We start from the raw sequence: 8,095 nt of genomic DNA, 5'->3' as shown, positions 1-8,095 counted from the left end.
TCTTCCTGTTAAGGTCCGTAATAAATGTTGAATATATTTTTGAAAAGATAAATAAGTGAACAAGCAAGTATGTATTGATCAACAAATATGTGTCAGGCATGGTGCTATGTGCTAGGGATGTTTAGGAGGTAATGACACAGTCCCTGCTTTTTAGAGCATTTAGTAAAGTAAAGGATACAGAGTTGTAAAAATTAAAGCCATACAATAAAAAGTACTAACCTGTGGTTCTTGTGGAATGCATAAGGCACAGATGGAATTCAGATAGAACATGATTAATTTTGTTGGATAAGTCAGGATGAAATTTCTTATGAGTATGGTAACTGAGCTAGGGTTTTAAGGATGATTCATCATTTTCCATCTCTGGAGTTGGGAATAATGAAGAGAAAGACATTTCACATATAGGGAATAACATATTCTAAGGTATGTGTGTGTGTGTGTGTATGAAGCAGACAGTGAAGGACAGAGAGATATTTGCACTGGCAGGGATTTTTCTCCCAAACAAAATGTCCTTTCTTATAAAGTTTGTTGGAGAGCCATCTGTCCCATAGTCTTTAGGTGACCCAATGAAGGTCTATAAGGGAAGGCAGATAGCCTAGTAGGTGGAAAGACAAGAGTACAGATGCAAAGAGGATCCCAGGTGTAATTGATTGCACAGTGGCCCCTATCTCCAGAATTGTTCAAGTTAATTGCACATTGAAGAAAATTGACTAAGTTAGTAGTTTTGAATGAAACTGTTCTAAAACCGATCATTTCAGATGGGAAAGAGGAGGTCCTTTGACACCAGGGCATTTCTGAGGATGTCTTGTGGAGGAGAATCTAATGATCTGTAAACTTTCACATCTGTTGACAGTTGCTTTCCGCTGTTATGATAGCAAAATGAGAGGAAAGTATGATTTTTAAAATAACTGTACTGAAAGATTTATTAAAATTGCACATAGAAGTGAAATACATAAAACTATGGAAGTATCACCTGGGAAGGACTCTCTTACCATGTTTTACATTGGATAAATGAGGTTGGTAAAAGTGGATTTAAAATATTCAAGAGCATGATTCAGATTGATAACTAAATTCAAATCCTGGCTCTATTACTTACTAGCTATGGGTCCTTGGGTAAGTCCCTTAACATCTATGAGCTTAAGAATCCCCATCTATAAAATTGGAATATAACTACTCACTGATTTGTGTTGAGAAGTCAATGAGAATGACTATAAAAATGCCCTAACTTAATAAATATTTGTTTCTTTCTTTTTTTGTTATGTGCCCCAAGGTTTGGGGAAACATACCTTAGAATGCCTCCTATTTTGACCTCCACTACCCCCTCCTCACATACTTCATAATTAGACAGCGTTGTCTTTGACAGTGTTGCCACTTGACCAAAAATCTGTTGTTGAGAACATTCCCCAAAAGGTAAGTTGGCTCCAAGTCAAGTCAGCAAAGGTGATTGTCTCCCAAGATCCTTAATACTAGTTAAGTCTTGAACTGTATCATTGAGAGGGTGAGGCAAAGAGAAGACCAATTTAATCCAAAGAGAGACCTGTTGAGCATCCAATTATGAGTGGCCATAATTGCAATTTTCCAAGGCCAGATACACATTAAGGGCTTATTTGTCTAGATCAAAGACTCTGAAATCCTTATGGGAGATGGCTTTGCTTCTGGTGCTTATTAGGAAAGGTTATCTGTTCATTCTCTGAGTTCCAGAACTGTGCTTCATGCCATCTCAAATGGCATATATTCTAGCTAAGAGCAAAATGCAGCATAAACAGATAGAATGTGCCCAGGTTCAGTATTTGGGGTAGGGCAAGCATAGAATTGGACATGTTAGATACACCTGGAAATTTTTGACCAGAACCTAATATTACATCTGATTTCTGAAGGCAAAGGTAAGAGACAAGTGGCAAGAATTAAATCAATCAAGCAGTGTTAGAAAATGTGTATGTGTGATGGCTATAGTTTAAAATGAATGAACGAGATGTACTAGTGGATTGCAAACTAGAGGGAAGAAGAAATTTTCTTCTAATCCCTCCAAATGATTGTCCAGTCTCATACTCAACATTTTTAGGCAGAAAAATTGGCAATTAAAACAAAATGAAAGAAAATCCATAAATGTTAATAAGAAGCTCTTACTGGTAGATAGAAACTACCTTCATGGACCATGAGCCCAGCATTCCTGGTTCTTTCTTCCTCTTCCATTTGACAGCTTTTTAGAGACCCTACTGCATTCCCTCCCCCATCACCACCATCACTACCACCCTACACTCATAATCCTCTCTCACCCAGGCTTCTTACCTCAAATTCGCTTAACCACTACACATATTATGACTTTAAGGTGTTTCCTCATTCTGGTCATATGCCTGTCTTTCTCCAGAAAAAGGATAGGCATGAAGTACTTGACTCTGCTACTTCTGGATATGGTTTCCTTAATTTTGCTGATTTTCAGTTCCATAAGAATAAACAATGCAGCAATTGCCTAACTTGGATATGAAAGTTGTTGGAGGGGATGATATGAGAGCCTGTGTATAAGGAGACTATAGAATATCTAAGATACAGCAAGAATGAAATAATTGCTGGTTATTACTGTTACTGCTGGTGTTATTAGTAGCACAATATTAGTATCATTGTGTGACTATGACTGCTTCCCTTTTTAAACTGCAAGCTTCTTGGGGATGGAGCTTTGGTTTTCTTTATGCATGTCTTCCTCAGTACCTAATATAGGGTCTCAATATATAAGATGACCAAAAATTTTGGCAGCTTGGATGATAGTTAGAAAAGAAAGGCTAAATATGAGTTGACAATATAGAAAAAAAGGATGTTGGAAAGCTTCTCCAAGAAAATCTTGGGAGAGCAGTTAAGAAGGATAATGCCCCATTCTCAGCACAAACCCATCATTTAATTTTAATGTATAGTACATCAAGGTAAAGTAGACTTCATGGATTCTGGGACTGAAGCCACTGATTTAATGTTAGCACTCTGAGTTGTTATGTGGAACCAAGTTTAAATACTCCTGATTGGCTGTCCACCCTATATTCAGATTCACTGAGCATCTACACAGACTTCTCTTTTTTTGGAAGGAAAGCCCTGGCTGGAGGATGCAGGAAAAGTTATACATTGCCTATTGGGCAGCTGAGGAAAGTGTTACAATTTATAGTCACCCACAGGTCCCTTGAGCTGTTTAGGCAGAGACAGAAACCACACATAAGCAACTCTCCAAGCCAACACGCGGTGGTCCTTTTTATTGATAATTATCTCTTACATATCTGAATAAGCTTGGGCCCTTGAAGGTGTAGAAAATGCCCCGGAGGTATAGCTAGCAAAAATTAACACTCCGCTGCACATCCTAATTAGGATTTAATTAGGGAATTAAAAAAAATGCCAAGCACATGTTTTTAGCAAGTACATAATCACTGACTTATTGCTTGTAGGTTTTCTACATATTTTTCATTGTAAATATCCAATTATAATTGTCATTTAGGTCAGACTTGAAGAATTCAAAGTCTTATTCAAAATAATGAGAATTTGTTTCCTTAAGCATAATGTCTTCCAGTATAGTTTTTACGTCTTTTAATTTACTATGTAGTCTACACAGTTCCCTCTCCTAGCATAGAATCTAGGTGGTGTTTTCCTCAAGACGTGATGTATTACTCTTGCACAAAGCCCCGCATCTTGTATTTACAACCAGTGCATAAGAAAAAAAACGTGACAACTGCATCTGTGTCCTCGTTCCTGAGAGATTTGTAACAAAGCATGACTGTAAAACAGGTCTCCTTTCCATAGTGAATGCTCTGTGTATGCCTCCAACTCTGACCAAACTTTTAGAGTGATTTATAGCAGATCTGTTTTGACCTGCTCCTGATAATATTCAAATTGAAGTCACAGTTAGAAAAGAAAGTGATATGTGCCATGTGAGTTCCACTAAAGCTAAAGAAACTGTTCCAAGTTTGATTTGTGACCACTGTCATCAGCTTTTAAAAGCCACAGCTGATGGAGAATAATGCTTGATGTTGATTTCTTAATCACACTACCATTATGGAAATAATAGGTTGCCACAGTAATAATCATTACCCCCTTTCTGATGGTATTTCAGTGCCTTTTACAGCCACTTCTAATGACCATTGAACTGTTTGGTCTAATGAGTGAGAAAACTCCAACATCTTCATTCAAAGTCACTAATGATAATTGTCACCTATCACCCCATTCTCCAGGGCTCAGAAAGAATGTCCACTGAATCCCATTATCATCACTGCAGGTTCACATCCCAATCTTACCAGACTCAAGTAATTAGGCTTAATTTATACCTGATCCCATGATGGCTGCAGTCATTTCTCTCAAATTCATGTTGTCTGTTGCGTCTGAATATCACTCAATCTAGAAACATTTTTAAAGCTTATATTCAAAAAGTCATACATATGATTAGTGACAACTTTAATGTCAGTAACCAGTGAAAAATTTATAACTACATTAATTTTTACAGTATGGAGTACTGGTTAAGAGGAAGGCATCTGAAATATAATAGACCTAGATTTGCAATCCTTGTATATCTCTTAATAGTTCTTATAACTCCAGGCAAGTAAGCTTCTCTAAGGCCCAGTGTTCTGCCTCTAAAATGGGAATAAGAATAATGCTTCCTTGATATGGTGGTTGTATTAAACCTAAAAATGGTAGCTATTATTATATCATCATCATCATTATTACCATTATTATTCCCACCTCATATGCGTCTCCTTTTTATAGACAACAAAAAGCCCCATACAGTTATCAGAATAAGTACATAATTTGGATTCTTTTGATGTGAAACCAATAATCCAGCCATGAACATGGAGTGGATTGTTTGGATCATTGCTGTGGGTCTATCTGTGAGCAGCAACTGAATCTTTAAGCTTCTATTCTAAACATACCCGGCCTGAGTTAGAAGAGCTGACAAGTGTTTGAAAAACATGAATAAAAGGGGTAAAGGAGGAAAGCAGCTAATAAATAGAATACACACTAGGTATAAGGCACAGAGCTATGAATTTTCATTTACTCTTTCTTATTTATTTTCACGAAAAAATCATATGAAGGAGATAGCAATATTTCTATTTCAAAACTAAATAAACTAAACTTATAGAGGTAAAGTAAGTCGAATTTCAAAGAGCTAATAAGCAGTAGAAATGGTGTGGCTCATTCCAAGCCTTGATTTAAAGATACATGAGCTGTATGACCTTTTGAAGAATTCATGAAGTGCAATCTGGTTAAAGCATACACTTAGAGAATGAATCCACAGAATGTATGGAGGGAAGCAACAATAACATGTGCAGCATAAATTTACTGGTGTTGGAGACATCAGACACCAGGACGTTTCTTTGTGTACTTGTAAAGAGAAAAATACAGTAATGTAAACACGGCATACAAAAGTAGGAAATTAATCTTTTGACCATATGGATATTGATCAGATTAGAATTTAAAACACTTGCCCATTTTTTTCATATACATAACATAAAAAAGAAAAGGTGAATATTTTGGAAAATGGAATATGAAGACATAATGATGTGATAGGAGCTATGTCATGTTAGAGATTATCATGGCAAAATCTAGAAAGGAGACTGTTTAATTTTCATAATAGAAGGTTATTTCAGAGGGGCATAGATCTATCCTCAATACTCTGAAGTTAGAAACGCAAACACATTTTCAAATCACCTTCATAATTAAGATGATTTATTGTAAAATGTAATTCTCTCTTATTAAAAATATCAAGACTTGGCTAGGAAAAAATGATATGGTTTCCACCTCCACTCTGACAGTAATTCAACATTAATGTTGTTAATTATCATTTTATAGTTATAGATGATTGCAAAAATGGCCACAATATTTTACCTTCTCCTGTCAAGAGATGACCCTATTTCGCCACCCCTTAAATATGGCTGACCTTGTGATATCCTAATCATGTGAGAATTCTAAGCCCAGGCCTCAAGAGACCTTGAGGTCTCTTGAGCATCCACTCGAGCTTCATTTGGACTCTTCTGACTTCCATGTGAACAAGCCAAGGCAAGCCTGCAAGGAGATGAGAGATCAAATGGAGAGAGCATCCTGTTCCAGGTATATCATAAGACCATCCAGCCCCAGGCCACCCACCAAGTGACCACAAATGCAAAAACCTTAGCTAGTATCAGCTAAGCCAGGCTCAAACCTGAAGAAATTCTCAGCCTAAATTGGTGATCCACAAATCATAAGCTAAATAAATATTGTTATTTTAACTTACTATGTTTTGGGGTGGTTTGTTATGCAGCAAATGCTAACTGATAAAAATTAGTTCAAACTATTCCAATGTGCTGGTGTTATGAAATGCTTCCAAAAATACAATAATATTTTAATATTTTGAGACACTTTAGGAACTCTTTACAACTTTCCTACAGAAATATTTTTGTTTAATTTTTGAGTAGGAAATGCATACATATGATTCAAAATTCAAAGTTACAAAAGTATATAAAATAAAATTCTCCTTCTTCTGTCTATTCCCCATATATTCAGTTTTCTTACTCAATAGAAATTATATTATTGGCTTCTAAGTATACTTCCAAGGATATTTTAAACTTATAAAACATATGTGTTCTTTGTGATACACATCTTCTGCATCCATCTTCTTATAGATATCTTCTAAGCTAACTCCCTCATCATTTTCAAGTCATGTCTCATATATTACTTTCTTTTTAATTTATACTTTATCTTCTTAGAGCAGTTTTAGGTTTATGGCAAAATCAAGAGGAAGAAACAGAAATTTCCCAAATACTCCCTGTCACCACACATTTGTAGCCTTCCACATTGTCAACATCCCTCATGAGAGGGGCACATTTGTTACAATTGATGAACCTACACTTACACATTATAATCATCCAAAGTCCATAGTTTATATTATGCTTCACTCGGTGTTGTGCATTCTATGAGTTTGGACAAATGTGTAATGACATATATCCATCATCGTCGTATCATACAGAGTATTTTCACTGCCTTAAAGATTCTCTGTGCTCTACCTATTCATCCCTCCCCTACTCCCCAACCTTTTGCAACCACTCATCTTTTTACCATCTTCATAATTTTGCCTTTTCCAGAATGTCATAATGTTGGAATAATACAGTATATAGCCTTTTCAGATTGGTTTCTTTCACTTAGTAACATGCATTTAATGTTCCTCCGTGGCTTTCATGGCTCAATAGCTAACTTATTTTATTTATTTATTTATTTATTTATTTATTTATTTATTTATTTATTTATTTATTTATTTATTTATTTATTTTATGAGGAAAATCAGCCTTGAGCTAACATCCATGCTAATCTTCCTCTTTTTGCTGAGGAAGACCAGCCCTGAGCTAACATCTATTACCAATCTTCCTCCTTTTTCCCCCCAAAGCCCCAGTAGATAGTTGTATGTCATAGTTGCACATCCTTCTAGTTGCTGTATGTGGGACGCCGCCTCAGCATGGCAGGAAAAGCGGTATGTCGGTGTGCGCCTAGGATCCGAACCCGGGCTGCCAGCAGTGGGGCACGCACACTTAACCACTAAGCCTTGGGGCCGGCCCAATAGCTAACTTATTTTTGGCATTGCCTAATATTCCATTGTCTGGGTGTACCATAGTTTATTTATCCACTCATGTACTGAACAACACCTTGGTTGCTTCCAAATTTTGGCAGTTAGGAATAAAGCTATTATGAACATCCATGTGCAAGTTTTTGTGTGGACATAAGTTTTCAACAATTTTGGATAAATACCAAGGAGCAAAATTGCTGGATCGTATGGTAAAAGTATGTTTAGTTTTGTAAAAAATAAAAACCGTCAGATTGTCTTGCAAAGTGACTGTATTGTTTTGCATTCCCACAATGTATGAAAGTTTCTGTTGCTCCACATCCTTGCCAGCATTTGGTGTTAGTGTTCTGGATTTTGGCTATTCTAACAAGTGGATGGTATCTCATTGTTGTTTTAATTTGCATTTCTCTAATGACATAGCATGTGAAGTATCTTTTCACATGCTTATTTGCCAGTTGTATAGCTTCTTTGGTGAGGTGTCTTTCAAGGTCTTTGACCTATTTTTTACTCAATTTGTATTCTTATTGTTGAATTTTAAGAGTT

At 36.2% G+C, this 8,095-nt stretch overlaps 1 long non-coding RNA gene across 1 annotated transcript in view; it reads right to left on the bottom strand.

Annotated features, from left to right (window-relative positions):
- Window positions 1-5,459: 5,459 nt before the first annotated feature.
- The window catches only part of LOC147913123 (uncharacterized), a 115,799-nt gene continuing 113,163 nt past the window's right edge, over window positions 5,460-8,095 (bottom strand). The window contains exon 3 of the long non-coding RNA XR_015549161.1: window positions 5,460-6,024. This is a non-coding gene — a long non-coding RNA (uncharacterized LOC147913123). The remainder of the gene's footprint in view (window positions 6,025-8,095) is intronic.

Source organism: Ceratotherium simum, chromosome 30 (genome assembly GCF_057802395.1).
Source record: "Ceratotherium simum simum isolate JZ-2026a chromosome 30, ASM5780239v1, whole genome shotgun sequence".
Classification (NCBI taxonomy): domain Eukaryota; kingdom Metazoa; phylum Chordata; class Mammalia; order Perissodactyla; family Rhinocerotidae; genus Ceratotherium; species Ceratotherium simum.
Note: the sequence above shows the minus strand (reverse complement) of the source record. Positions and strands in the feature narration are given on the sequence as shown.